Genomic DNA, 22,238 nt, shown 5'->3' on the forward strand with positions numbered 1-22,238 from the left:
ATCAAAAGTCTCCGCGATAGGCTTGTACGCTTATAGGGTGGACTTGCCCTAACCATAAGGCTGTCCAAGCATGAGGACAGTGCCCCATGTGAGGATTGAACTCACGACCTTCAGATTATGAGACTGACGTGCTACCTACTGCGCTAACGAGGCAGTGCTTTTGCCATTGTGCCGCACACGCGCCAGGTAAGTTGGCTCATGGTTTGCTGTCTAGACAGAGCTGATGCCCTCCTCTGGCTCTCGAGCTCCTTTTTCCCCCAGATGCATTCAGCTCTTACCGAACGCCTCCCATATGGTCTAGCGGTCAGGATTCCTGGTTTTCACCCAGGCGGCCCGGGTTTGACTCCCGGTATGGGAACGTCCTGCCTTTTGGCTAAGGTGCGCTCATCAGAATCAAGCTTCCCAGGTGAGCGTACCGGAGCCCAACAAAAGCCTTCTCCTTGGGGGCCTATTAGTGCAGGGGAAGAACGGCTGTTGGCCAGAAAAAGGTCCTCCCTCTGTAATACTGGCTGTTTTCTCTTCACCCCATCTACAAAAGTTCTCGGCGGGTGACAAGAAAGGCAATGTCCAAAGTCAGATTTTCAGTTGCTCCAAGCCCCTTTTGCAACTCTGCTGCTGATAGCGCTGATGTCCAGACTCTACTCTCAGTGGTATCTCAGTGGGTGGGAAAGTGATCAAAAGTCTCCGCGATAGGCTTGTACGCTTATAGGGTGGACTTGCCCTAACCAAAAGGCTGTCCAAGCATGAGGACAGTGCCCCGTGTGAGGATTGAACTCACGACCTTCAGATTATGAGACTGACGCGCTACCTACTGCGCTAACGAGGCTGTGCTTTTGCCACTGTGCCGCACACGCACCAGGTAAGTTGGCTCATGGTTTGCTGTCTAGACAGAGCTGATGCCCCCCTCTGGCTCTCGAGCTCCTTTTTCCCCCAGATGCATTCAGCTCTTACCGAACGCCTCCCATATGGTCTAGCGGTCAGGATTCCTGGTTTTCACCCAGGCGGCCCGGGTTCGACTCCCGGTATGGGAACATCCTGCCTTTTGGCTAAGGTGCGCTCATCAGAATCAAGCTTCCCAGGTGAGCGTACCGGAGCCCAACAAAAGCCTTCTCCTTGGGGGCCTATTAGTGCAGGGGAAGAACGGCTGTTGGCCAGAAAAAGGTCCTCCCTCTGTAATACTGGCTGTTTTCTCTTCGCCCCATCTACAAAAGTTCTCGGCGGGTGACAAGAAAGGCAATGTCCAAAGTCAGATTTTCAGTTGCTCCAAGCCCCTTTTGCAACTCTGCTGCTGATAGCGCTGATGTCCAGACTCTACTCTCAGTGGTATCTCAGTGGGTGGGAAAGTGATCAAAAGTCTCCGCGATAGGCTTGTACGCTTATAGGGTGGACTTGCCCTAACCAAAAGGCTGTCCAAGCTTGAGGACAGTGCCCCGTGTGAGGATTGAACTCACGACCTTCAGATTATGAGACTGACGCGCTACCTACTGCGCTAACGAGGCAGTGCTTTTGCCACTGTGCCGCACACGCGCCAGGTAAGTTGGCTCATGGTTTGCTGTCTAGACAGAGCTGATGCCCCCCTCTGGCTCTCGAGCTCCTTTTTCCCCCAGATGCATTCAGCTCTTACCGAACGCCTCCCATATGGTCTAGCGGTCAGGATTCCTGGTTTTCACCCAGGCGGCCCGGGTTCGACTCCCGGTATGGGAACGTCCTGCCTTTTGGCTAAGGTGCGCTCATCAGAACCAAGCTTCCCAGGTGAGCGTACCGGAGCCCAACAAAAGCCTTCTCCTTGGGGGCCTATTAGTGCAGGGGAAGAACGGCTGTTGGCCAGAAAAAAGGTCCTCCCTCTGTAATACTGGCTGTTTTCTCTTCGCCCCATCTACAAAAGTTCTCGGCGGGTGACAAGAAAGGCAATGTCCAAAGTCAGATTTTCAGTTGCTCCAAGCCCCTTTTGCAACTCTGCTGCTGATAGCGCTGATGTCCAGACTCTACTCTCAGTGGTATCTCAGTGGGTGGGAAAGTGATCAAAAGTCTCCGCGATAGGCTTATACGCTTATAGGGTGGACTTGCCCTAACCAAAAGGCTGTGCAAGCATGAGGACAGTGCCCCGTGTGAGGATTGAACTCACGACCTTCAGATTATGAGACTGACGCGCTACCTACTGCGCTAACGAGGCAGTGCTTTTGCCACTGTGCCGCACACGCCCCAGGTAAGTTGGCTCATGGTTTGCTGTCTAGACAGAGCTGATGCCCCCCTCTGGCTCTCGAGCTCCTTTTTCCCCCAGATGCATTCAGCTCTTACCGAACGCCTCCCATATGGTCTAGCGGTCAGGATTCCTGGTTTTCACCCAGGCGGCCTGGGTTCGACTCCTGGTATGGGAACGTCCTGCCTTTTGGCTAAGGTGCGCTCATCAGAATCAAGCTTCCCAGGTGAGCGTACCGGAGCCTAACAAAAGCCTTCTCCTTGGGGGCCTATTAGTGCAGGGGAAGAACGGCTGTTTGCCAGAAAAAGGTCCTCCCTCTGTAATACTGGCTGTTTTCTCTTCGCCCCATCTACAAAAGTTCTCGGCGGGTGACAAGAAAGGCAATGTCCAAAGTCAGATTTTCAGTTGCTCCAAGCCCCTTTTGCAACTCTGCTGCTGATAGCGCTGATGTCCAGACTCTACTCTCAGTGGTATCTCAGTGGGTGGGAAAGTGATCAAAAGTCTCCGCGATAGGCTTGTACGCTTATAGGGTGGACTTGCCCTAACCAAAAGGCTGTTCAAGCATGAGGACAGTGCCCCGTGTGGGGATTGAACTCACGACCTTCAGATTATGAGACTGACGCGCTACCTACTGCGCTAACGAGGCAGTGCTATTGCCACTGTGCCGCACACGCGCCAGGTAAGTTGGCTCATGGTTTGCTGTCTAGACAGAGCTGATGCCCCCCTCTGGCTCTCGAGCTCCTTTTCCCCCCAGATGCATTCAGCTCTTACCGAACGCCTCCCATATGGTCTAGCGCTCAGGATTCCTGGTTTTCACCCAGGCGGCCTGGGTTCGACTCCCGGTATGGGAACGTCCTGCCTTTTGGCTAAGGTGCGCTCATCAGAATCAAGCTTCCCAGGTGAGCGTACCGGAGCCCAACAAAAGCCTTCTCCTTGGGGGCCTATTAGTGCAGGGGAAGAACGGCTGTTGGCCAGAAAAGGTCCTCCCTCTGTAATACTGGCTGTTTTCTCTTCGCCCCATCTACAAAAGTTCTCGGCGGGTGACAAGAAAGGCAATGTCCAAAGTCAGATTTTCAGTTGCTCCAAGCCCCTTTTGCAACTCTGCTGCTGATAGCGCTGATGTCCAGACTCTACTCTCAGTGGTATCTCAGTGGGTGGGAAAGTGATCAAAAGTCTCCGCGATAGGCTTGTACGCTTATAGGGTGGACTTGCCCTAACCAAAAGGCTGTCCAAGCATGAGGACAGTGCCCCATGTGAGGATTGAACTCACGACCTTCAGATTATGAGACTGACGCACTACCTACTGCGCTAACGAGGCAGTGCTTTTGCCACTGTGCCGCACACGCGCCAGGTAAGTTGGCTCATGGTTTGCTGTCTAGACAGAGCTGATGCCCCCCTCTGGCTCTCGAGCTCCTTTTTCCCCCAGATGCATTCAGCTCTTACCGAACGCCTCCCATATGGTCTAGCGGTCAGGATTCCTGGTTTTCACCCAGGCGGCCCGGGTTCGACTCCCGGTATGGGAACGTCCTGCCTTTTGGCTAAGGTGCGCTCATCAGAATCAAGCTTCCCAGGTGAGCGTACCGGAGCCCAACAAAAGCCTTCTCCTTGGTGGCCTATTAGTGCAGGGGAAGAACGGCTGTTGGCCAGAAAAAGGTCCTCCCTCTGTAATACTGGCTGTTTTCTCTTCGCCCCATCTACAAAAGTTCTCGGCGGGTGACAAGAAAGGCAATGTCCAAAGTCAGATTTTCAGTTGCTCCAAGCCCCTTTTGCAACTCTGCTGCTGATAGCGCTGATTTCCAGACTCTACTCTCAGTGGTATCTCAGTGGGTGGGAAAGTGATCAAAAGTCTCCGCGATAGGCTTATACGCTTATAGGGTGGACTTGCCCTAACCAAAAGGCTGTGCAAGCATGAGGACAGTGCCCCGTGTGAGGATTGAACTCACGACCTTCAGATTATGAGACTGACGCGCTACCTACTGCGCTAACGAGGCAGTGCTTTTGCCACTGTGCCGCACACGCGCCAGGTAAGTTGGCTCATGGTTTGCTGTCTAGACAGAGCTGATGCCCCCCTCTGGCTCTCGAGCTCCTTTTTCCCCCAGATGCATTCAGCTCTTACCGAACGCCTCCCATATGGTCTAGCGGTCAGGATTCCTGGTTTTCACCCAGGCGGCCTGGGTTCGACTCCCGGTATGGGAACATCCTGCCTTTTGGCTAAGGTGCGCTCATCAGAATCAAGCTTCCCAGGTGAGCGTACCGGAGCCCAACAAAAGCCTTCTCCTTTGGGGCCTATTAGTGCAGGGGAAGAACGGCTGTTGGCCAGAAAAAGGTCCTCCCTCTGTAATACTGGCTGTTTTCTCTTCGCCCCATCTACAAAAGTTCTCGGCGGGTGACAAGAAAGGCAATGTCCAAAGTCAGATTTTCAGTTTCTCCAAGCCCCTTTTGCAACTCTGCTGCTGATAGCGCTGATGTCCAGACTCTACTCTCAGTGGTATCTCAGTGGGTGGGAAAGTGATCAAAAGTCTCCGCGATAGGCTTGTACGCTTATAGGGTGGACTTGCCCTAACCAAAAGGCTGTGCAAGCATGAGGACAGTGCCCCGTGTGAGGATTGAACTCACGACCTTCAGATTATGAGACTGACGCGCTACCTACTGCGCTAACGAGGCAGTGCTTTTGCCACTGTGCCGCACACGCGCCAGGGAAGTTGGCTCATGGTTTGCTGTCTAGACAGAGCTGATGCCCCCCTCTGGCTCTCGAGCTCCTTTTTCCCCCAGATGCATTCAGCTCTTACCGAACGCCTCCCATATGGTCTAGCGGTCAGGATTCCTGGTTTTCACCCAGGCGGCCCGGGTTCGACTCCCGGTATGGGAACGTCCAGCCTTTTGGCTAAGGTGCGCTCATCAGAATCAAGCTTCCCAGGGGGGCGTACCGGAGCCCAACAAAAGCCTTCTCCTTGGGGGCCTATTAGTGCAGGGGAAGAACGGCTGTTGGCCAGAAAAAGGTCCTCCCTCTGTAATACTGGCTGTTTTCTCTTCGCCCCATCTACAAAAGTTCTCGGCGGGTGACAAGAAAGGCAATGTCCAAAGTCAGATTTTCAGTTGCTCCAAGCCCCTTTTGCAACTCTGCTGCTGATAGCGCTGATGTCCAGACTCTACTCTCAGTGGTATCTCAGTGGGTGGGAAAGTGATCAAAAGTCTCCGCGATAGGCTTGTACGCTTATAGGGTGGACTTGCCCTAACCAAAAGGCTGTCCAAGCATGAGGACAGTGCCCCGTGTGAGGATTGAACTCACGACCTTCAGATTATGAGACTGACGCACTACCTACTGCGCTAACAAGGCAGTGCTTTTGCCACTGTGCCGCACACGCGCCAGGTAAGTTGGCTCATGGTTTGCTGTCTAGACAGAGCTGATGCCCCCCTCTGGCTCTCGAGCTCCTTTTTCCCCCAGATGCATTCAACTCTTACCGAACGCCTCCCATATGGTCTAGCGGTCAGGATTCCTGGTTTTCACCCAGGCGGCCTGGGTTCGACTCCCGGTATAGGAACGTCCTGCCTTTTGGCTAAGGTGCGCTCATCAGAATCAAGCTTCCCAGGTGAGCGTACCGGAGCCCAACAAAAGCCTTCTCCTTGGGGGCCTATTAGTGCAGGGGAAGAACGGCTGTTGGCCAGAAAAAGGTCCTCCCTCTGTAATACTGGCTGTTTTCTCTTCGCCCCATCTACAAAAGTTCTCGGCGGGTGACAAGAAAGGCAATGTCCAAAGTCAGATTTTCAGTTGCTCCAAGCCCCTTTTGCAACTCTGCTGCTGATAGCGCTGATGTCCAGACTCTACTCTCAGTGGTATCTCAGTGGGTGGGAAAGTGATCAAAAGTCTCCGCGATAGGCTTGTACGCTTATAGGGTGGACTTGCCCTAACCAAAACGCTGTCCAAGCATGAGGACAGTGCCCCGTGTGAGGATTGAACTCACGACCTTCAGATTATGAGACTGACGCGCTACCTACTGCGCTAACGAGGCAGTGCTTTTGCCACTGTGCCGCACACGCGCCAGGTAAGTTGGCTCATGGTTTGCTGTCTAGACAGAGCTGATGCCCCCCTCTGGCTCTCGAGCTCCTTTTTCCCCCAGATGCATTCAACTCTTACCGCACGCCTCCCATATGGTCTAGCGGTCAGGATTCCTGGTTTTCACCCAGGCGGCCCGGGTTCGACTCCCGGTATGGGAACGTCCTGCCTTTTGGCTAAGGTGCGCTCATCAGAATCAAGCTTCCCAGGTGAGCGTACCGGAGCCCAACAAAAGCCTTCTCCTTGGGGGCCTATTAGTGCAGGGGAAGAACGGCTGTTGGCCAGAAAAAGGTCCTCCCTCTGTAATACTGGCTGTTTTCTCTTCGCCCCATCTACAAAAGTTCTCGGCGGGTGACAAGAAAGGCAATGTCCAAAGTCAGATTTTCAGTTGCTCCAAGCCCCTTTTGCAACTCTGCTGCTGATAGCGCTGATGTCCAGACTCTACTCTCAGTGGTATCTCAGTGGGTGGGAAAGTGATCAAAAGTCTCCGCGATAGGCTTGTACGCTTATAGGGTGGACTTGCCCTAACCAAAAGGCTGTCCAAGCATGAGGACAGTGCCCCGTGTGAGGATTGAACTCACGACCTTCAGATTATGAGACTGACGCGCTACCTACTGCGCTAACGAGGCAGTGCTTTTGCAACTGTACCGCACACGCGCCAGGTAAGTTGGCTCATGGTTTGCTGTCTAGACAAAGCTGATGCCCCCCTCTGGCTCTCGAGCTCCTTTTTCCCCCAGATGCATTCAGCTCTTACTGAACGCCTCCCATATGGTCTAGCGGTCAGGATTCCTGGTTTTCACCCAGGCGGCCCGGGTTCGACTCCTGGTATGGGAACGTCCTGCCTTTTGGCTAAGGTGCGCTCATCAGAATCAAGCTTCCCAGGTGAGCGTACCGGAGCCCAACAAAAGCCTTCTCCTTGGGGGCCTATTAGTGCAGGGGAAGAACGGCTGTTGGCCAGAAAAAGGTCCTCCCTCTGTAATACTGGCTGTTTTCTCTTCGCCCCATCTACAAAAGTTCTCGGCGGGTGACAAGAAAGGCAATGTCCAAAGTCAGATTTTCAGTTGCTCCAAGCCCCTTTTGCAACTCTGCTGCTGATAGCGCTGATGTCCAGACTCAACTCTCAGTGGTATCTCAGTGGGTGGGAAAGTGATCAAAAGTCTCCGCGATAGGCTTGTACGCTTATAGGGTGGACTTGCCCTAACCAAAAGGCTGTCCAAGCATGAGGACAGTGCCCCGTGTGAGGATTGAACTCACGACCTTCAGATTATGAGTCTGACGCGCTACCTACTGCGCTAACGAGGCAGTGCTTTTGCCACTGTGCCGCACACGCGCCAGGTAAGTTGGCTCATGGTTTGCTGTCTAGACAGAGCTGATGCCCCCCTCTGGCTCTCGAGCTCCTTTTTCCCCCAGATGCATTCAGCTCTTACCGAACGCCTCCCATATGGTCTAGCGGTCAGGATTCCTGGTTTTCACCCAGGCGGCCCGGGTTCGACTCCCGGTATGGGAATGTCCTGCCTTTTGGCTAAGGTGCGCTCATCAGAATCAAGCTTCCCAGGTGAGCGTACCGGAGCCCAACAAAAGCCTTCTCCTTGGGGGCCTATAAGTGCAGGGGAAGAACGGCTGTTGGCCAGAAAAAGGTCCTCCCTCTGTAATACTGTCTGTTTTCTCTTCGCCCCATCTACAAAAGTTCTCGGCGGGTGACAAGAAAGGCAATGTCCAAAGTCAGATTTTCAGTTTCTCCAAGCCCCTTTTGCAACTCTGCTGCTGATAGCGCTGATGTCCAGACTCTACTCTCAGTGGTATCTCAGTGGGTGGGAAAGTGATCAAAAGTCTCCGCGATAGGCTTGTACGCTTATAGGGTGGACTTGCCCTAACCAAAAGGCTGTGCAAGCATGAGGACAGTGCCCCGTGTGAGGATTGAACTCACGACCTTCAGATTATGAGACTGACGCGCTACCTACTGCGCTAACGAGGCAGTGCTTTTGCCACTGTGCCGCACACGCGCCAGGGAAGTTGGCTCATGGTTTGCTGTCTAGACAGAGCTGATGCCCCCCTCTGGCTCTCGAGCTCCTTTTTCCCCCAGATGCATTCAGCTCTTACCGAACGCCTCCCATATGGTCTAGCGGTCAGGATTCCTGGTTTTCACCCAGGCGGCCCGGGTTCGACTCCCGGTATGGGAACGTCCTGCCTTTTGGCTAAGGTGCGCTCATCAGAATCAAGCTTCCCAGGGGGGCGTACCGGAGCCCAACAAAAGCCTTCTCCTTGGGGGCCTATTAGTGCAGGGGAAGAACGGCTGTTGGCCAGAAAAAGGTCCTCCCTCTGTAATACTGGCTGTTTTCTCTTCGCCCCATCTACAAAAGTTCTCGGCGGGTGACAAGAAAGGCAATGTCCAAAGTCAGATTTTCAGTTGCTCCAAGCCCCTTTTGCAACTCTGCTGCTGATAGCGCTGATGTCCAGACTCTACTCTCAGTGGTATCTCAGTGGGTGGGAAAGTGATCAAAAGTCTCCGCGATAGGCTTGTACGCTTATAGGGTGGACTTGCCCTAACCAAAAGGCTGTCCAAGCATGAGGACAGTGCCCCGTGTGAGGATTGAACTCACGACCTTCAGATTATGAGACTGACGCACTACCTACTGCGCTAACAAGGCAGTGCTTTTGCCACTGTGCCGCACACGCGCCAGGTAAGTTGGCTCATGGTTTGCTGTCTAGACAGAGCTGATGCCCCCCTCTGGCTCTCGAGCTCCTTTTTCCCCCAGATGCATTCAACTCTTACCGAACGCCTCCCATATGGTCTAGCGGTCAGGATTCCTGGTTTTCACCCAGGCGGCCTGGGTTCGACTCCCGGTATAGGAACGTCCTGCCTTTTGGCTAAGGTGCGCTCATCAGAATCAAGCTTCCCAGGTGAGCGTACCGGAGCCCAACAAAAGCCTTCTCCTTGGGGGCCTATTAGTGCAGGGGAAGAACGGCTGTTGGCCAGAAAAAGGTCCTCCCTCTGTAATACTGGCTGTTTTCTCTTCGCCCCATCTACAAAAGTTCTCGGCGGGTGACAAGAAAGGCAATGTCCAAAGTCAGATTTTCAGTTGCTCCAAGCCCCTTTTGCAACTCTGCTGCTGATAGCGCTGATGTCCAGACTCTACTCTCAGTGGTATCTCAGTGGGTGGGAAAGTGATCAAAAGTCTCCGCGATAGGCTTGTACGCTTATAGGGTGGACTTGCCCTAACCAAAAGGCTGTCCAAGCATGAGGACAGTGCCCCGTGTGAGGATTGAACTCACGACCTTCAGATTATGAGTCTGACGCGCTACCTACTGCGCTAACGAGGCAGTGCTTTTGCCACTGTGCCGCACACGCGCCAGGTAAGTTGGCTCATGGTTTGCTGTCTAGACAGAGCTGATGCCCCCCTCTGGCTCTCGAGCTCCTTTTTCCCCCAGATGCATTCAGCTCTTACCGAACGCCTCCCATATGGTCTAGCGGTCAGGATTCCTGGTTTTCACCCAGGCGGCCCGGGTTCGACTCCTGGTATGGGAACGTCCTGCCTTTTGGCTAAGGTGCGCTCATCAGAATCAAGCTTCCCAGGTGAGCGTACCGGAGCCCAACAAAAGCCTTCTCCTTGGGGGCCTATTAGTGCAGGGGAAGAACGGCTGTTGGCCAGAAAAAGGTCCTCCCTCTGTAATACTGGCTGTTTTCTCTTCGCCCCATCTACAAAAGTTCTCGGCGGGTGACAAGAAAGGCAATGTCCAAAGTCAGATTTTCAGTTGCTCCAAGCCCCTTTTGCAACTCTGCTGCTGATAGCGCTGATGTCCAGACTCAACTCTCAGTGGTATCTCAGTGGGTGGGAAAGTGATCAAAAGTCTCCGCGATAGGCTTGTACGCTTATAGGGTGGACTTGCCCTAACCAAAAGGCTGTCCAAGCATGAGGACAGTGCCCCGTGTGAGGATTGAACTCACGACCTTCAGATTATGAGTCTGACGCGCTACCTACTGCGCTAACGAGGCAGTGCTTTTGCCACTGTGCCGCACACGCGCCAGGTAAGTTGGCTCATGGTTTGCTGTCTAGACAGAGCTGATGCCCCCCTCTGGCTCTCGAGCTCCTTTTTCCCCCAGATGCATTCAGCTCTTACCGAACGCCTCCCATATGGTCTAGCGGTCAGGATTCCTGGTTTTCACCCAGGCGGCCCGGGTTCGACTCCCGGTATGGGAATGTCCTGCCTTTTGGCTAAGGTGCGCTCATCAGAATCAAGCTTCCCAGGTGAGCGTACCGGAGCCCAACAAAAGCCTTCTCCTTGGGGGCCTATTAGTGCAGGGGAAGAACGGCTGTTGGCCAGAAAAAGGTCCTCCCTCTGTAATACTGGCTGTTTTCTCTTCGCCCCATCTACAAAAGTTCTCGGCGGGTGACAAGAAAGGCAATGTCCAAAGTCAGATTTTCAGTTGCTCCAAGCCCCTTTTGCAACTCTGCTGCTGATAGCGCTGATGTCCAGACTCTACTCTCAGTGGTATCTCAGTGGGTGGGAAAGTGATCAAAAGTCTCCGCGATAGGCTTGTACGCTTATAGGGTGGACTTGCCCTAACCAAAAGGCTGTCCAAGCATGAGGACAGTGCCCCGTGTGAGGATTGAACTCACGACCTTCAGATTATGAGACTGACGCGCCACCTACTGCGCTAACGAGGCAGTGCTTTTGCCACTGTGCCGCACACGCGCCAGGTAAGTTGGCTCATGGTTTGCTGTCTAGACAGAGCTGATGCCCCCCTCTGGCTCTCGAGCTCCTTTTTCCCCCAGATGCATTCAGCTCTTACCGAACGCTTCTCATATGGTCTAGTGGTCAGGATTCCTGGTTTTCACCCAGGCGGCCCGGGTTCGACTCCCGGTATGGGAACGTCCTGCCTTTTGGCTAAGGTGCGCTCATCAGAATCAAGCTTCCCAGGTGAGCGTACCGGAGCCCAACAAAAGCCTTCTCCTTGGGGGCCTATTAGTGCAGGGGAAGAACGGCTGTTGGCCAGAAAAAGGTCCTCCCTCTGTAATACTGGCTGTTTTCTCTTCGCCCCATCTACAAAAGTTCTCGGCGGGTGACAAGAAAGGCAATGTCCAAAGTCAGATTTTCAGTTGCTCCAAGCCCCTTTTGCAACTCTGCTGCTGATAGCGCTGATGTCCAGACTCTACTCTCAGTGGTATCTCAGTGGGTGGGAAAGTGATCAAAAGTCTCCGCGATAGGCTTGTACGCTTATAGGGTGGACTTGCCCTAACCAAAAGGCTGTCCAAGCATGAGGACAGTGCCCCGTGTGAGGATTGAACTCACGACCTTCAGATTATGAGACTGACGCGCTACCTACTGCGCTAACGAGGCAGTGCTTTTGCAACTGTACCGCACACGCGCCAGGTAAGTTGGCTCATGGTTTGCTGTCTAGACAAAGCTGATGCCCCCCTCTGGCTCTCGAGCTCCTTTTTCCCCCAGATGCATTCAGCTCTTACTGAACGCCTCCCATATGGTCTAGCGGTCAGGATTCCTGGTTTTCACCCAGGCGGCCCGGGTTCGACTCCTGGTATGGGAACGTCCTGCCTTTTGGCTAAGGTGCGCTCATCAGAATCAAGCTTCCCAGGTGAGCGTACCGGAGCCCAACAAAAGCCTTCTCCTTGGGGGCCTATTAGTGCAGGGGAAGAACGGCTGTTGGCCAGAAAAAGGTCCTCCCTCTGTAATACTGGCTGTTTTCTCTTCGCCCCATCTACAAAAGTTCTCGGCGGGTGACAAGAAAGGCAATGTCCAAAGTCAGATTTTCAGTTGCTCCAAGCCCCTTTTGCAACTCTGCTGCTGATAGCGCTGATGTCCAGACTCAACTCTCAGTGGTATCTCAGTGGGTGGGAAAGTGATCAAAAGTCTCCGCGATAGGCTTGTACGCTTATAGGGTGGACTTGCCCTAACCAAAAGGCTGTCCAAGCATGAGGACAGTGCCCCGTGTGAGGATTGAACTCACGACCTTCAGATTATGAGTCTGACGCGCTACCTACTGCGCTAACGAGGCAGTGCTTTTGCCACTGTGCCGCACACGCGCCAGGTAAGTTGGCTCATGGTTTGCTGTCTAGACAGAGCTGATGCCCCCCTCTGGCTCTCGAGCTCCTTTTTCCCCCAGATGCATTCAGCTCTTACCGAACGCCTCCCATATGGTCTAGCGGTCAGGATTCCTGGTTTTCACCCAGGCGGCCCGGGTTCGACTCCCGGTATGGGAATGTCCTGCCTTTTGGCTAAGGTGCGCTCATCAGAATCAAGCTTCCCAGGTGAGCGTACCGGAGCCCAACAAAAGCCTTCTCCTTGGGGGCCTATAAGTGCAGGGGAAGAACGGCTGTTGGCCAGAAAAAGGTCCTCCCTCTGTAATACTGTCTGTTTTCTCTTCGCCCCATCTACAAAAGTTCTCGGCGGGTGACAAGAAAGGCAATGTCCAAAGTCAGATTTTCAGTTGCTCCAAGCCCCTTTTGCAACTCTGCTGCTGATAGCGCTGATGTCCAGACTCTACTCTCAGTGGTATCTCAGTGGGTGGGAAAGTGATCACAAGTCTCCGCGATAGGCTTGTACGCTTATAGGGTGGACTTGCCCTAACCAAAAGGCTGTTCAAGCATGAGGACAGTGCCCCGTGTGAGGATTGAACTCACGACCTTCAGATTATGAGACTGACGCGCTACCTACTGCGCTAACGAGGCAGTGCTTTTGCCACTGTGCCGCACACGCGCCAGGTAAGTTGGCTCATGGTTTGCTGTCTAGACAGAGCTGATGCCCCCCTCTGGCTCTCGAGCTCCTTTTTCCCCCAGATGCATTCAGCTTTTACCGAACGCCTCTCATATGGTCTAGCGGTCAGGATTCCTGGTTTTCACCCAGGCGGCCTGGGTTCGACTCCCGGTATGGGAACGTCCTGCCTTTTGGCTAAGGTGCGCTCATCAGAATCAAGCTTCCCAGGTGAGCGTACCGGAGCCCAACAAAAGCCTTCTCCTTGGGGGCCTATTAGTGCAGGGGAAGAACGGCTGTTGGCCAGAAAAAGGTCCTCCCTCTGTAATACTGGCTGTTTTCTCTTCGCCCCATCTACAAAAGTTCTCGGCGGGTGACAAGAAAGGCAATGTCCAAAGTCAGATTTTCAGTTGCTCCAAGCCCCTTTTGCAACTCTGCTGCTGATAGCGCTGATGTCCAGACTCTACTCTCAGTGGTATCTCAGTGGGTGGGAAAGTGATCAAAAGTCTCCACGATAGGCTTGTACGCTTATAGGGTGGACTTGCCCTAACCAAAAGGCTGTCCAAGCATGAGGACAGTGAACCGTGTGAGGATTGAACTCACGACCTTCAGATTATGAGACTGACGCGCTACCTACTGCGCTAACGAGGCAGTGCTTTTGCCACTGTGCCGCACACGCGCCAGGTAAGTTGGCTCATGGTTTGCTGTCTAGACAGAGCTGATGCCCCCCCTCTGGCTCTCGAGCTCCTTTTTCCCCCAGATGCATTCAGCTCTTACCGAACGCCTCCCATATGGTCTAGCGGTCAGGATTCCTGGTTTTCACCCAGGCGGCCCGGGTTCGACTCCCGGTATGGGTATGTTCTGCCTTTTGGCTAAGGTGCGCTCATCAGAATCAAGCTTCCCAGGTGAGCGTACCGGAGCCCAACAAAAGCCTTCTCCTTGGGGGCCTATTAGTGCAGGGGAAGAACGGCTGTTGGCCAGAAAAAGGTCCTCCCTCTGTAATACTGGCTGTTTTCTCTTCGCCCCATCTACAAAAGTTCTCGGCGGGTGACAAGAAAGGCAATGTCCAAAGTCAGATTTTCAGTTGCTCCAAGCCCCTTTTGCAACTCTGCTGCTGATAGCGCTGATGTCCAGACTCTACTCTCAGTGGTATCTCAGTGGGTGGGAAAGTGATCAAAAGTCTCCGCGATAGGCTTGTACGCTTATAGGGTGGACTTGCCCTAACCAAAAGGCTGTCCAAGCATGAGGACAGTGCCCCGTGTAAGGTTTGAACTCACGACCTTCAGATTATGAGACTGACGCGCTACCTACTGCGCTAACGAGGCAGTGCTTTTGCCACTGTGCCGCACACGCGCCAGGTAAGTTGGCTCATGGTTTTCTGTCTAGACAGAGCTGATGCCCCCCTCTGGCTCTCGAGCTCCTTTTTCCCCCAGATGCATTCAGCTCTTACCGAACACCTCCCATATGGTCTAGCGGTCAGGATTCCTGGTTTTCACCCAGGCGGCCTGGGTTCGACTCCCGGTATGGGAACGTCCTGCCTTTTGGCTAAGGTGCGCTCATCAGAATCAAGCTTCCCAGGTGAGCGTACCGGAGCCCAACAAAAGCCTTCTCCTTGGGGGCCTATTAGTGCAGGGGAAGAACGGCTGTTGGCCAGAAAAAGGTCCTCCCTCTGTAATACTGGCTGTTTTCTCTTCGCCCCATCTACAAAAGTTCTCGGCGGGTGACAAGAAAGGCAATGTCCAAAGTCAGATTTTCAGTTGCTCCAAGCCCCTTTTGCAACTCTGCTGCTGATAGCGCTAATGTCCAGACTCAACTCTCAGTGGTATCTCAGTGGGTGGGAAAGTGATCAAAAGTCTCCGCGATAGGCTTGTACGCTTATAGGGTGGACTTGCCCAAACCAAAAGGCTGTCCAAGCATGAGGACAGTGCCCCGTGTGAGGATTGAACTCACGACCTTCAGATTATGAGACTGACGCGCTACCTACTGCGCTAACGAGGCAGTGCTTTTGCCACTGTGCCGCACACGCGCCAGGTAAGTTGGCTCATGGTTTGCTGTCTAGACAGAGCTGATGCCCCCCTCTGGCTCTCGAGCTCCTTTTTCCCCCAGATGCATTCAGCTCTTACCGAACGCCTCCCATATGGTCTAGCGGTCAGGATTCCTGGTTTTCACCCAGGCGGCCCGGGTTCGACTCCCGGTATGGGAATGTCCTGCCTTCTGGCTAAGGTGCGCTCATCAGAATTAAGCTTCCCAGGTGAGCGTACCGGAGCCCAACAAAAGCCTTCTCCTTGGGGGCCTATTAGTGCAGGGGAAGAACGGCTGTTGGCCAGAAAAAGGTCCTCCCTCTGTAATACTGGCTGTTTTCTCTTCGCCCCATCTACAAAAGTTCTCGGCGGGTGACAAGAAAGGCAATGTCCAAAGTCAGATTTTCAGTTGCTCCAAGCCCCTTTTGCAACTCTGCTGCTGATAGCGCTGATGTCCAGACTCTACTCTCAGTGGTATCTCAGTGGGTGGGAAAGTGATCAAAAGTCTCCGCGATAGGCTTGTACGCTTATAGGGTGGACTTGCCCTAACCAAAAGGCTGTTCAAGCATGAGGACAGTGCCCCGTGTGAGGATTGAACTCACGACCTTCAGATTATGAGACTGACGCGCTACCTACTGCGCTAACGAGGCAGTGCTTTTGCCACTGTGCCGCACACGCGCCAGGTAAGTTGGCTCATGGTTTGCTGTCTAGACAGAGCTGATGCCCCCCTCTGGCTCTCGAGCTCCTTTTTCCCCCAGATGCATTCAGCTCTTACCGAACGCCTCCCATATGGTCTAGCGGTCAGGATTCCTGGTTTTCACCCAGGCGGCCCGGGTTCGACTCCCGGTATGGGAATGTCCTGCCTTTTGGCTAAGGTGCGCTCATCAGAATCAAGCTTCCCAGGTGAGCGTACCGGAGCCCAACAAAAGCCTTCTCCTTGGGGGCCTATTAGTGCAGGGGAAGAACGGCTGTTGGCCAGAAAAAGGTCCTCCCTCTGTAATACTGGCTGTTTTCTCTTCGCCCCATCTACAAAAGTTCTCGGCGGGTGACAAGAAAGGCAATGTCCAAAGTGAGATTTTCAGTTGCTCCAAGCCCCTTTTGCAACTCTGCTGCTGATAGCGCTGATGTCCAGACTCTACTCTCAGTGGTATCTCAGTGGGTGGGAAAGTGATCAAAAGTCTCCGCGATAGGCTTGTACGCTTATAGGGTGGACTTGCCCTAACCAAAAGGCTGTTCAAGCATGAGGACAGCGCCCCGTGTGAGGATTGAACTCACGACCTTCAGATTATGAGACTGACGCGCTACCTACTGCGCTAACGAGGCAGTGCTTTTGCCACTGTGCCGCACACGCGCCAGGTAAGTTGGCTCATGGTTTGCTGTCTAGACAGAGCTGATGCCCCCCTCTGGCTCTCGAGCTCCTTTTTCCCCCAGATGCATTCAGCTCTTACCAAACGCCTCTCATATGGTCTAGCGGTCAGGATTCCTGGTTTTCACCCAGACGGCCCGGGTTCGACTCCCGGTATGGGAACGTCCTGCCTTTTGGCTAAGGTGCGCTCATCAGAATCAAGCTTCCCAGGTGAGCGTACCGGAGCCCAACAAAAGCCTTCTCCTTGGGGGCCTATTAGTGCAGGGGAAGAACGGCTGTTGGCCAGAAAAAGGTCCTCCCTCTGTAATACTGGCTGTTTTCTCTTCGCCCCATCTACAAAAGTTCTCGGCGGGTGACAAGAAAGGCAATGTCCAAAGTCAGATTTTCAGTTGCTCCAAGCCCCTTTTGCAACTCTGCTGCTGATAGCGCTGATGTCCAGACTCTACTCTCAGTGGTATCTCAGTGGGTGGGAAAGTGATCAAAAGTCTCCGCGATAGGCTTGTACGCTTATAGGGTGGACTTGCCCTAACCAAAAGGCTGTCCAAGCATGAGGACAGTGCCCCGTGTGAGGATTGAACTCACGACCTTCAGATTATGAGACTGACGCGCTACCTACTGCGCTAACGAGGCAGTGCTTTTGCCACTGTGCCGCACACGCGCCAGGTAAGTTGGCTCATGGTTTGCTGTCTAGACAGAGCTGATGCCCCCCTCTGGCTCTCGAGCTCCTTTTTCCCCCAGATGCATTCAGCTCTTACTGAACGCCTCCCATATGGTCTAGCGGTCAGGATTCCTGGTTTTCACCCAGACGGCCTGGGTTCGACTCCCGGTATGGGAACGTCCTGCCTTTTGGCTAAGGTGCGCTCATCAGAATCAAGCTTCCCAGGTGAGCGTACCGGAGCCCAACAAAAGCCTTCTCCTTGGGGGCCTATAAGTGCAGGGGAAGAACGGCTGTTGGCCAGAAAAAGGTCCTCCCTCTGTAATACTGGCTGTTTTCTCTTCGCCCCATCTACAAAAGTTCTCGGCGGGTGACAAGAAAGGCAATGTCCAAAGTCAGATTTTCAGTTGCTCCAAGCCCCTTTTGCAACTCTGCTGCTGATAGCGCTGATGTCCAGACTCTACTCTCAGTGGTATCTCAGTGGGTGGGAAAGTGATCAAAAGTCTCCACGATAGGCTTGTACGCTTATAGGGTGGACTTGCCCTAACCAAAAGGCTGTCCAAGCATGAGGACAGTGCCCCGTGTGAGGATTGAACTCACGACCTTCAGATTATGAGACTGACGCGCTACCTACTGCGCTAACGAGGCAGTGCTTTTGCCACTGTGCCGCACACGTGCCAGGTAAGTTGGCTCATGGTTTGCTGTCTAGACAGAGCTGATGCCCCCCCTCTGGCTCTCGAGCTCCTTTTTCCCCCAGATGCATTCAGCTCTTACCGAACGCCTCCCATATGGTCTAGCGGTCAGGATTCCTGGTTTTCACCCAGGCGGCCCGGGTTCGACTCCCGGTATGGGAACGTTCTGCCTTTTGGCTAAGGTGCGCTCATCAGAATCAAGCTTCCCAGGTGAGCGTACCGGAGCCCAACAAAAGCCTTCTCCTTGGGGGCCTATTAGTGCAGGGGAAGAACGGCTGTTGGCCAGAAAAAGGTCCTCCCTCTGTAATACTGGCTGTTTTCTCTTCGCCCCATCTACAAAAGTTCTCGGCGGTTGACAAGAAAGGCAATGTCCAAAGTCAGATTTTCAGTTGCTCCAAGCCCCTTTTGCAACTCTGCTGCTGATAGCGCTGATGTCCAGACTCTACTCTCAGTGGTATCTCAGTGGGTGGGAAAGTGATCAAAAGTCTCCGCGATAGGCTTGTACGCTTATAGGGTGGACTTGCCCTAACCAAAAGGCTGTCCAAGCATGAGGACAGTGCCCCGTGTGAGGATTGAACTCACGACCTTCAGATTATGAGACTGACGCGCTACCTACTGCGCTAACGAGGCAGTGCTTTTGCCACTGTGCCGCACACGCGCCAGGTAAGTTGGCTCATGGTTTGCTGTCTAGACAGAGCTGATGCCCCCCTCTGGCTCTCGAGCTCCTTTTTCCCCCAGATGCATTCAGCTCTTTCCGAACACCTCCCATATGGTCTAGCGGTCAGGATTCCTGGTTTTCACCCAGGCGGCCTGGGTTCGACTCCCGGTATGGGAACGTCCTGCCTTTTGGCTAAGGTGCGCTCATCAGAATCAAGCTTCCCAGGTGAGCGTACCGGAGCCCAACAAAAGCCTTCTCCTTGGGGGCCTATTAGTGCAGGGGAAGAACGGCTGTTGGCCAGAAAAAGGTCCTCCCTCTGTAATACTGGCTGTTTTCTCTTCGCCCCATCTACAAAAGTTCTCGGCGGGTGACAAGAAAGGCAATGTCCAAAGTCAGATTTTCAGTTGCTCCAAGCCCCTTTTGCAACTCTGCTGCTGATAGCGCTGATGTCCAGACTCTACTCTCAGTGGTATCTCAGTGGGTGGGAAAGTGATCAAAAGTCTCCGCGATAGGCTTGTACGCTTATAGGGTGGACTTGCCCTAACCAAAAGGCTGTCCAAGCATGAGGACAGTGCCCCGTGTGAGGATTGAACTCACAACCTTCAGATTATGAGACTGACGCGCTACCTACTGCGCTAACGAGGCAGTGCTTTTGCCACTGTGCCGCACACGCGCCAGGTAAGTTGGCTCATGGTTTGCTGTCTAGACAGAGCTGATGCCCCCCTCTGGCTCTCGAGCTCCTTTTTCCCCCAGATGCATTCAGCTCTTACCGAACGCCTCCCATATGGTCTAGCGGTCAGGATTCCTGGTTTTCACCCAGGCGGCCCGGGTTCGACTCCCGGTATGGGAACGTCCTGCCTTTTGGCTAAGGTGCGCTCATCAGAATCAAGCTTCCCAGGTGAGCGTACCGGAGCCCAACAAAAGCCTTCTCCTTGGGGGCCTCTTAGTGCAGGGGAAGAACGGCTGTTGGTCAGAAAAAGGTCCTCCCTCTGTAATACTGTCTGTTTTCTCTTCGCCCCATCTACAAAAGTTCTCGGCGGGTGACAAGAAAGGCAATGTCCAAAGTCAGATTTTCAGTTGCTCCAAGCCCCTTTTGCAACTCTGCTGCTGATAGCGCTGATGTCCAGACTCTACTCTCAGTGGTATCTCAGTGGGTGGGAAAGTGATCAAAAGTCTCCGCGATAGGCTTGTACGCTTATAGGGTGGACTTGCCCTAACCAAAAGGCCCCCGTGTGAGGATTGAACTCACGACCTTCAGATTATGAGACTGACGCGCTACCTACTGCGCTAACGAGGCAGTGCTTTTGCCACTGTGCCGCACACGCGCCAGGTAAGTTGGCTCATGGTTTGCTGTCTAGACAGAGCTGATGCCCCCCTCTGGCTCTCGAGCTCCTTTTTCCCCCAGATGCATTCAGCTCTTACCGAACGCCTCCCATATGGTCTAGCGGTCAGGATTCCTGGGTTTCACCCAGACAGCCTGGGTTCGACTCCCGGTATGGAAACGTCCTGCATTTTGGCTAAGGTGCGCTCATCAGAATCAAGCTTCCCAGGTGAGCGTACCGGAGCCCAACAAAAGCCTTCTCCTTGGGGGCCTATTAGTGCAGGGGAAGAACGGCTGTTGGCCAGAAAAAGGTCCTCCCTCTGTAATACTGGCTGTTTTCTCTTCGCCCCATCTACAAAAGTTCTCGGCGGGTGACAAGAAAGGCAATGTCCAAAGTCAGATTTTCAGTTGCTCCAAGCCCCTTTTGCAACTCTGCTGCTGATAGCGCTGATGTCCAGACTCTACTCTCAGTGGTATCTCAGTGGGTGGGAAAGTGATCAAAAGTCTCCGCGATAGGCTTGTACGCTTATAGGGTGGACTTGCCCTAACCAAAAGGCTGTCCAAGCATGAGGACAGTGCCCCGTGTGAGGATTGAACTCACGACCTTCAGATTATGAGACTGACGCGCTACCTACTGCGCTAACGAGGCAGTGCTTTTGCCATTGTGCCGCACACGCGCCAGGTAAGTTGGCTCATGGTTTGCTGTCTAGACAGAGCTGATGCCCCCCTCTGGCTGTCGAGCTCCTTTTCCCCCCAGATGCATTCAGCTCTTACCGAACGCCTCCCATATGGTCTAGCGGTCAGGATTCCTGGTTTTCACCCAGGCGGCCTGGGTTCGATTCCCGGTATGGGAACGTCCTGCCTTTTGGCTAAGGTGCGCTCATCAGAATCAAGCTTCCCAGGTGAGCGTACCGGAGCCCAACAAAAGCCTTCTCCTTGGGGGCCTATTAGTGCAGGGGAAGAACGGCTGTTGGCCAGAAAAAGGTCCTCCCTCTGTAATACTGGCTGTTTTCTCTTCGCCCCATCTACAAAAGTTCTCGGCGGGTGACAAGAAAGGCAATGTCCAAAGTCAGATTTTCAGTTGCTCCAAGCCCCTTTTGCAACTCTGCTGCTGATAGCGCTGATGTCCAGACTCTACTCTCAGTGGTATCTCAGTGGGTGGGAAAGTGAACAAAAGTCTCCACGATAGGCTTGTACGCTTATAGGGTGGACTTGCCCTAACCAAAAGGCTGTCCAAGCATGAGGACAGTGCCCCGTGTGAGGATTGAACTCACGACCTTCAGATTATGAGACTGACGCGCTACCTACTGCGCTAACGAGGCAGTGCTTTTGCCACTGTGCCGCACACGCGCCAGGTAAGTTGGCTCATGGTTTGCTGTCTAGACAGAGCTGATGCCCCCTTCTGGCTCTCGAGCTTCTTTTTCCCCCAGATGCATTCAGCTCTTACCGAACGCCTCCCATATGGTCTAGCGGTCAGGATTCCTGGTTTTCACCCAGGCGGCCCGGGTTCGACTCCCGGTATGGGAACTTTCTGCCTTTTGGCTAAGGTGCGCTCATCAGAATCAAGCTTCCCAGGTGAGCGTACCGGAGCCCAACAAAAGCCTTCTCCTTGGGGGCCTATTAGTGCAGGGGAAGAACGGCTGTTGGCCAGAAAAAGGTCCTCCCTCTGTAATACTGGCTGTTTTCTCTTCGCCCCATCTACAAAAGTTCTCGGCGGGTGACAAGAAAGGCAATGTCCAAAGTCAGATTTTCAGTTGCTCCAAGCCCCTTTTGCAACTCTGCTGCTGATAGCGCTGATGTCCAGACTCTACTCTCAGTGGTATCTCAGTGGGTGGGAAAGTGATCAAAAGTCTCCGCGATAGGCTTGTACGCTTATAGGGTGGACTTGCCCTAACCAAAAGGCTGTCCAAGCATGAGGACAGTGCCCCGTGTGAGGATTGAACTCACGACCTTCAGATTATGAGACTGACGCGCTACCTACTGCGCTAACGAGGCAGTGCTTTTGCCACTGTGCCGCACACGCGCCAGGTAAGTTGGCTCATGGTTTGCTGTCTAGACAGAGCTGATGCCCACCTCTGGCTCTCGAGCTCCTTTTTCCCCCAGATGCATTCAGCTCTTACCGAACGCCTCCCATATGGTCTAGCGGTCAGGATTCCTGGTTTTCACCCAGGCGGCCCTCGTTCGACTCCCGGTATGGGAACGTCCTGCCTTTTGGCTAAGGTGCGCTCATCAGAATCAAGCTTCCCAGGTGAGCGTACCGGAGCCCAACAAAAGCCTTCTCCTTGGGGGCCTATTAGTGCAGGGGAAGAACGGCTGTTGGCCAGAAAAAGGTCCTCCCTCTGTAATACTGGCTGTTTTCTCTTCGCCCCATCTACAAAAGTTCTCGGCGGGTGACAAGAAAGGCAATGTCCAAAGTCAGATTTTCAGTTGCTCCAAGCCCCTTTTGCAACTCTGCTGCTGATAGCGCTGATGTCCAGACTCTACTCTCAGTGGTATCTCAGTGGGTGGGAAAGTGATCAAAAGTCTCCACGATAGGCTTGTACGCTTATAGGGTGGACTTGCC

At 53.5% G+C, this 22,238-nt stretch overlaps 64 non-coding genes across 64 annotated transcripts; 31 read left to right on the plus strand and 33 right to left on the minus strand.

The window, feature by feature from the left end:
• Nucleotides 1-80: 80 nt before the first annotated feature.
• TRNAM-CAU (transfer RNA methionine (anticodon CAU)) lies at nucleotides 81-153 on the minus strand. The gene has a single exon. It is a non-coding gene; the product is annotated as a tRNA-Met (tRNA).
• Nucleotides 154-286: 133 nt separating this feature from the next.
• TRNAE-UUC (transfer RNA glutamic acid (anticodon UUC)) lies at nucleotides 287-358 on the plus strand. Its single transcript has one exon. It is a non-coding gene; the product is annotated as a tRNA-Glu (tRNA).
• A 395-nt stretch (nucleotides 359-753) lies between these two features.
• On the minus strand, nucleotides 754-826 carry TRNAM-CAU (transfer RNA methionine (anticodon CAU)). The gene has a single exon. It is a non-coding gene; the product is annotated as a tRNA-Met (tRNA).
• Nucleotides 827-959: 133 nt separating this feature from the next.
• Nucleotides 960-1,031, plus strand: TRNAE-UUC (transfer RNA glutamic acid (anticodon UUC)). Its single transcript has one exon. It is a non-coding gene; the product is annotated as a tRNA-Glu (tRNA).
• A 395-nt stretch (nucleotides 1,032-1,426) lies between these two features.
• On the minus strand, nucleotides 1,427-1,499 carry TRNAM-CAU (transfer RNA methionine (anticodon CAU)). The gene has a single exon. It is a non-coding gene; the product is annotated as a tRNA-Met (tRNA).
• A 133-nt stretch (nucleotides 1,500-1,632) lies between these two features.
• TRNAE-UUC (transfer RNA glutamic acid (anticodon UUC)) lies at nucleotides 1,633-1,704 on the plus strand. The gene has a single exon. It is a non-coding gene; the product is annotated as a tRNA-Glu (tRNA).
• Nucleotides 1,705-2,100: 396 nt separating this feature from the next.
• Nucleotides 2,101-2,173, minus strand: TRNAM-CAU (transfer RNA methionine (anticodon CAU)). The gene has a single exon. It is a non-coding gene; the product is annotated as a tRNA-Met (tRNA).
• A 133-nt stretch (nucleotides 2,174-2,306) lies between these two features.
• On the plus strand, nucleotides 2,307-2,378 carry TRNAE-UUC (transfer RNA glutamic acid (anticodon UUC)). Its single transcript has one exon. It is a non-coding gene; the product is annotated as a tRNA-Glu (tRNA).
• A 395-nt stretch (nucleotides 2,379-2,773) lies between these two features.
• On the minus strand, nucleotides 2,774-2,846 carry TRNAM-CAU (transfer RNA methionine (anticodon CAU)). The gene has a single exon. It is a non-coding gene; the product is annotated as a tRNA-Met (tRNA).
• A 133-nt stretch (nucleotides 2,847-2,979) lies between these two features.
• TRNAE-UUC (transfer RNA glutamic acid (anticodon UUC)) lies at nucleotides 2,980-3,051 on the plus strand. The gene has a single exon. It is a non-coding gene; the product is annotated as a tRNA-Glu (tRNA).
• A 394-nt stretch (nucleotides 3,052-3,445) lies between these two features.
• On the minus strand, nucleotides 3,446-3,518 carry TRNAM-CAU (transfer RNA methionine (anticodon CAU)). The gene has a single exon. It is a non-coding gene; the product is annotated as a tRNA-Met (tRNA).
• Nucleotides 3,519-3,651: 133 nt separating this feature from the next.
• On the plus strand, nucleotides 3,652-3,723 carry TRNAE-UUC (transfer RNA glutamic acid (anticodon UUC)). Its single transcript has one exon. It is a non-coding gene; the product is annotated as a tRNA-Glu (tRNA).
• Nucleotides 3,724-4,118: 395 nt separating this feature from the next.
• Nucleotides 4,119-4,191, minus strand: TRNAM-CAU (transfer RNA methionine (anticodon CAU)). Its single transcript has one exon. It is a non-coding gene; the product is annotated as a tRNA-Met (tRNA).
• Nucleotides 4,192-4,324: 133 nt separating this feature from the next.
• On the plus strand, nucleotides 4,325-4,396 carry TRNAE-UUC (transfer RNA glutamic acid (anticodon UUC)). The gene has a single exon. It is a non-coding gene; the product is annotated as a tRNA-Glu (tRNA).
• Nucleotides 4,397-4,791: 395 nt separating this feature from the next.
• Nucleotides 4,792-4,864, minus strand: TRNAM-CAU (transfer RNA methionine (anticodon CAU)). The gene has a single exon. It is a non-coding gene; the product is annotated as a tRNA-Met (tRNA).
• Nucleotides 4,865-4,997: 133 nt separating this feature from the next.
• TRNAE-UUC (transfer RNA glutamic acid (anticodon UUC)) lies at nucleotides 4,998-5,069 on the plus strand. Its single transcript has one exon. It is a non-coding gene; the product is annotated as a tRNA-Glu (tRNA).
• Nucleotides 5,070-5,464: 395 nt separating this feature from the next.
• On the minus strand, nucleotides 5,465-5,537 carry TRNAM-CAU (transfer RNA methionine (anticodon CAU)). Its single transcript has one exon. It is a non-coding gene; the product is annotated as a tRNA-Met (tRNA).
• A 133-nt stretch (nucleotides 5,538-5,670) lies between these two features.
• On the plus strand, nucleotides 5,671-5,742 carry TRNAE-UUC (transfer RNA glutamic acid (anticodon UUC)). Its single transcript has one exon. It is a non-coding gene; the product is annotated as a tRNA-Glu (tRNA).
• A 395-nt stretch (nucleotides 5,743-6,137) lies between these two features.
• TRNAM-CAU (transfer RNA methionine (anticodon CAU)) lies at nucleotides 6,138-6,210 on the minus strand. The gene has a single exon. It is a non-coding gene; the product is annotated as a tRNA-Met (tRNA).
• A 133-nt stretch (nucleotides 6,211-6,343) lies between these two features.
• TRNAE-UUC (transfer RNA glutamic acid (anticodon UUC)) lies at nucleotides 6,344-6,415 on the plus strand. The gene has a single exon. It is a non-coding gene; the product is annotated as a tRNA-Glu (tRNA).
• Nucleotides 6,416-6,810: 395 nt separating this feature from the next.
• Nucleotides 6,811-6,883, minus strand: TRNAM-CAU (transfer RNA methionine (anticodon CAU)). Its single transcript has one exon. It is a non-coding gene; the product is annotated as a tRNA-Met (tRNA).
• A 133-nt stretch (nucleotides 6,884-7,016) lies between these two features.
• On the plus strand, nucleotides 7,017-7,088 carry TRNAE-UUC (transfer RNA glutamic acid (anticodon UUC)). The gene has a single exon. It is a non-coding gene; the product is annotated as a tRNA-Glu (tRNA).
• Nucleotides 7,089-7,483: 395 nt separating this feature from the next.
• On the minus strand, nucleotides 7,484-7,556 carry TRNAM-CAU (transfer RNA methionine (anticodon CAU)). The gene has a single exon. It is a non-coding gene; the product is annotated as a tRNA-Met (tRNA).
• Nucleotides 7,557-7,689: 133 nt separating this feature from the next.
• On the plus strand, nucleotides 7,690-7,761 carry TRNAE-UUC (transfer RNA glutamic acid (anticodon UUC)). Its single transcript has one exon. It is a non-coding gene; the product is annotated as a tRNA-Glu (tRNA).
• Nucleotides 7,762-8,156: 395 nt separating this feature from the next.
• On the minus strand, nucleotides 8,157-8,229 carry TRNAM-CAU (transfer RNA methionine (anticodon CAU)). The gene has a single exon. It is a non-coding gene; the product is annotated as a tRNA-Met (tRNA).
• A 133-nt stretch (nucleotides 8,230-8,362) lies between these two features.
• TRNAE-UUC (transfer RNA glutamic acid (anticodon UUC)) lies at nucleotides 8,363-8,434 on the plus strand. Its single transcript has one exon. It is a non-coding gene; the product is annotated as a tRNA-Glu (tRNA).
• A 395-nt stretch (nucleotides 8,435-8,829) lies between these two features.
• Nucleotides 8,830-8,902, minus strand: TRNAM-CAU (transfer RNA methionine (anticodon CAU)). Its single transcript has one exon. It is a non-coding gene; the product is annotated as a tRNA-Met (tRNA).
• Nucleotides 8,903-9,035: 133 nt separating this feature from the next.
• On the plus strand, nucleotides 9,036-9,107 carry TRNAE-UUC (transfer RNA glutamic acid (anticodon UUC)). Its single transcript has one exon. It is a non-coding gene; the product is annotated as a tRNA-Glu (tRNA).
• Nucleotides 9,108-9,502: 395 nt separating this feature from the next.
• TRNAM-CAU (transfer RNA methionine (anticodon CAU)) lies at nucleotides 9,503-9,575 on the minus strand. The gene has a single exon. It is a non-coding gene; the product is annotated as a tRNA-Met (tRNA).
• A 133-nt stretch (nucleotides 9,576-9,708) lies between these two features.
• On the plus strand, nucleotides 9,709-9,780 carry TRNAE-UUC (transfer RNA glutamic acid (anticodon UUC)). The gene has a single exon. It is a non-coding gene; the product is annotated as a tRNA-Glu (tRNA).
• A 395-nt stretch (nucleotides 9,781-10,175) lies between these two features.
• TRNAM-CAU (transfer RNA methionine (anticodon CAU)) lies at nucleotides 10,176-10,248 on the minus strand. Its single transcript has one exon. It is a non-coding gene; the product is annotated as a tRNA-Met (tRNA).
• A 133-nt stretch (nucleotides 10,249-10,381) lies between these two features.
• TRNAE-UUC (transfer RNA glutamic acid (anticodon UUC)) lies at nucleotides 10,382-10,453 on the plus strand. Its single transcript has one exon. It is a non-coding gene; the product is annotated as a tRNA-Glu (tRNA).
• A 395-nt stretch (nucleotides 10,454-10,848) lies between these two features.
• On the minus strand, nucleotides 10,849-10,921 carry TRNAM-CAU (transfer RNA methionine (anticodon CAU)). Its single transcript has one exon. It is a non-coding gene; the product is annotated as a tRNA-Met (tRNA).
• Nucleotides 10,922-11,054: 133 nt separating this feature from the next.
• Nucleotides 11,055-11,126, plus strand: TRNAE-UUC (transfer RNA glutamic acid (anticodon UUC)). Its single transcript has one exon. It is a non-coding gene; the product is annotated as a tRNA-Glu (tRNA).
• Nucleotides 11,127-11,521: 395 nt separating this feature from the next.
• Nucleotides 11,522-11,594, minus strand: TRNAM-CAU (transfer RNA methionine (anticodon CAU)). Its single transcript has one exon. It is a non-coding gene; the product is annotated as a tRNA-Met (tRNA).
• Nucleotides 11,595-11,727: 133 nt separating this feature from the next.
• On the plus strand, nucleotides 11,728-11,799 carry TRNAE-UUC (transfer RNA glutamic acid (anticodon UUC)). Its single transcript has one exon. It is a non-coding gene; the product is annotated as a tRNA-Glu (tRNA).
• A 395-nt stretch (nucleotides 11,800-12,194) lies between these two features.
• TRNAM-CAU (transfer RNA methionine (anticodon CAU)) lies at nucleotides 12,195-12,267 on the minus strand. The gene has a single exon. It is a non-coding gene; the product is annotated as a tRNA-Met (tRNA).
• A 133-nt stretch (nucleotides 12,268-12,400) lies between these two features.
• Nucleotides 12,401-12,472, plus strand: TRNAE-UUC (transfer RNA glutamic acid (anticodon UUC)). The gene has a single exon. It is a non-coding gene; the product is annotated as a tRNA-Glu (tRNA).
• Nucleotides 12,473-12,867: 395 nt separating this feature from the next.
• Nucleotides 12,868-12,940, minus strand: TRNAM-CAU (transfer RNA methionine (anticodon CAU)). The gene has a single exon. It is a non-coding gene; the product is annotated as a tRNA-Met (tRNA).
• Nucleotides 12,941-13,073: 133 nt separating this feature from the next.
• On the plus strand, nucleotides 13,074-13,145 carry TRNAE-UUC (transfer RNA glutamic acid (anticodon UUC)). Its single transcript has one exon. It is a non-coding gene; the product is annotated as a tRNA-Glu (tRNA).
• A 395-nt stretch (nucleotides 13,146-13,540) lies between these two features.
• Nucleotides 13,541-13,613, minus strand: TRNAM-CAU (transfer RNA methionine (anticodon CAU)). The gene has a single exon. It is a non-coding gene; the product is annotated as a tRNA-Met (tRNA).
• Nucleotides 13,614-13,747: 134 nt separating this feature from the next.
• On the plus strand, nucleotides 13,748-13,819 carry TRNAE-UUC (transfer RNA glutamic acid (anticodon UUC)). Its single transcript has one exon. It is a non-coding gene; the product is annotated as a tRNA-Glu (tRNA).
• A 395-nt stretch (nucleotides 13,820-14,214) lies between these two features.
• TRNAM-CAU (transfer RNA methionine (anticodon CAU)) lies at nucleotides 14,215-14,287 on the minus strand. The gene has a single exon. It is a non-coding gene; the product is annotated as a tRNA-Met (tRNA).
• A 133-nt stretch (nucleotides 14,288-14,420) lies between these two features.
• Nucleotides 14,421-14,492, plus strand: TRNAE-UUC (transfer RNA glutamic acid (anticodon UUC)). Its single transcript has one exon. It is a non-coding gene; the product is annotated as a tRNA-Glu (tRNA).
• A 395-nt stretch (nucleotides 14,493-14,887) lies between these two features.
• TRNAM-CAU (transfer RNA methionine (anticodon CAU)) lies at nucleotides 14,888-14,960 on the minus strand. The gene has a single exon. It is a non-coding gene; the product is annotated as a tRNA-Met (tRNA).
• A 133-nt stretch (nucleotides 14,961-15,093) lies between these two features.
• On the plus strand, nucleotides 15,094-15,165 carry TRNAE-UUC (transfer RNA glutamic acid (anticodon UUC)). The gene has a single exon. It is a non-coding gene; the product is annotated as a tRNA-Glu (tRNA).
• A 395-nt stretch (nucleotides 15,166-15,560) lies between these two features.
• TRNAM-CAU (transfer RNA methionine (anticodon CAU)) lies at nucleotides 15,561-15,633 on the minus strand. Its single transcript has one exon. It is a non-coding gene; the product is annotated as a tRNA-Met (tRNA).
• A 133-nt stretch (nucleotides 15,634-15,766) lies between these two features.
• On the plus strand, nucleotides 15,767-15,838 carry TRNAE-UUC (transfer RNA glutamic acid (anticodon UUC)). Its single transcript has one exon. It is a non-coding gene; the product is annotated as a tRNA-Glu (tRNA).
• Nucleotides 15,839-16,233: 395 nt separating this feature from the next.
• On the minus strand, nucleotides 16,234-16,306 carry TRNAM-CAU (transfer RNA methionine (anticodon CAU)). The gene has a single exon. It is a non-coding gene; the product is annotated as a tRNA-Met (tRNA).
• Nucleotides 16,307-16,439: 133 nt separating this feature from the next.
• TRNAE-UUC (transfer RNA glutamic acid (anticodon UUC)) lies at nucleotides 16,440-16,511 on the plus strand. The gene has a single exon. It is a non-coding gene; the product is annotated as a tRNA-Glu (tRNA).
• Nucleotides 16,512-16,906: 395 nt separating this feature from the next.
• TRNAM-CAU (transfer RNA methionine (anticodon CAU)) lies at nucleotides 16,907-16,979 on the minus strand. The gene has a single exon. It is a non-coding gene; the product is annotated as a tRNA-Met (tRNA).
• Nucleotides 16,980-17,112: 133 nt separating this feature from the next.
• Nucleotides 17,113-17,184, plus strand: TRNAE-UUC (transfer RNA glutamic acid (anticodon UUC)). Its single transcript has one exon. It is a non-coding gene; the product is annotated as a tRNA-Glu (tRNA).
• A 395-nt stretch (nucleotides 17,185-17,579) lies between these two features.
• TRNAM-CAU (transfer RNA methionine (anticodon CAU)) lies at nucleotides 17,580-17,652 on the minus strand. Its single transcript has one exon. It is a non-coding gene; the product is annotated as a tRNA-Met (tRNA).
• A 134-nt stretch (nucleotides 17,653-17,786) lies between these two features.
• Nucleotides 17,787-17,858, plus strand: TRNAE-UUC (transfer RNA glutamic acid (anticodon UUC)). The gene has a single exon. It is a non-coding gene; the product is annotated as a tRNA-Glu (tRNA).
• Nucleotides 17,859-18,253: 395 nt separating this feature from the next.
• On the minus strand, nucleotides 18,254-18,326 carry TRNAM-CAU (transfer RNA methionine (anticodon CAU)). Its single transcript has one exon. It is a non-coding gene; the product is annotated as a tRNA-Met (tRNA).
• Nucleotides 18,327-18,459: 133 nt separating this feature from the next.
• TRNAE-UUC (transfer RNA glutamic acid (anticodon UUC)) lies at nucleotides 18,460-18,531 on the plus strand. Its single transcript has one exon. It is a non-coding gene; the product is annotated as a tRNA-Glu (tRNA).
• Nucleotides 18,532-18,926: 395 nt separating this feature from the next.
• Nucleotides 18,927-18,999, minus strand: TRNAM-CAU (transfer RNA methionine (anticodon CAU)). The gene has a single exon. It is a non-coding gene; the product is annotated as a tRNA-Met (tRNA).
• A 133-nt stretch (nucleotides 19,000-19,132) lies between these two features.
• TRNAE-UUC (transfer RNA glutamic acid (anticodon UUC)) lies at nucleotides 19,133-19,204 on the plus strand. Its single transcript has one exon. It is a non-coding gene; the product is annotated as a tRNA-Glu (tRNA).
• Nucleotides 19,205-19,577: 373 nt separating this feature from the next.
• Nucleotides 19,578-19,651, minus strand: TRNAM-CAU (transfer RNA methionine (anticodon CAU)). Its single transcript has one exon. It is a non-coding gene; the product is annotated as a tRNA-Met (tRNA).
• A 600-nt stretch (nucleotides 19,652-20,251) lies between these two features.
• TRNAM-CAU (transfer RNA methionine (anticodon CAU)) lies at nucleotides 20,252-20,324 on the minus strand. The gene has a single exon. It is a non-coding gene; the product is annotated as a tRNA-Met (tRNA).
• Nucleotides 20,325-20,457: 133 nt separating this feature from the next.
• On the plus strand, nucleotides 20,458-20,529 carry TRNAE-UUC (transfer RNA glutamic acid (anticodon UUC)). Its single transcript has one exon. It is a non-coding gene; the product is annotated as a tRNA-Glu (tRNA).
• A 395-nt stretch (nucleotides 20,530-20,924) lies between these two features.
• On the minus strand, nucleotides 20,925-20,997 carry TRNAM-CAU (transfer RNA methionine (anticodon CAU)). Its single transcript has one exon. It is a non-coding gene; the product is annotated as a tRNA-Met (tRNA).
• Nucleotides 20,998-21,130: 133 nt separating this feature from the next.
• TRNAE-UUC (transfer RNA glutamic acid (anticodon UUC)) lies at nucleotides 21,131-21,202 on the plus strand. Its single transcript has one exon. It is a non-coding gene; the product is annotated as a tRNA-Glu (tRNA).
• Nucleotides 21,203-21,597: 395 nt separating this feature from the next.
• TRNAM-CAU (transfer RNA methionine (anticodon CAU)) lies at nucleotides 21,598-21,670 on the minus strand. The gene has a single exon. It is a non-coding gene; the product is annotated as a tRNA-Met (tRNA).
• Between the last annotated feature and the right edge of the window lie 568 nt (nucleotides 21,671-22,238).

This window comes from Hyperolius riggenbachi, chromosome 3, assembly GCF_040937935.1.
Source record: "Hyperolius riggenbachi isolate aHypRig1 chromosome 3, aHypRig1.pri, whole genome shotgun sequence".
NCBI classification, from domain to species: domain Eukaryota; kingdom Metazoa; phylum Chordata; class Amphibia; order Anura; family Hyperoliidae; genus Hyperolius; species Hyperolius riggenbachi.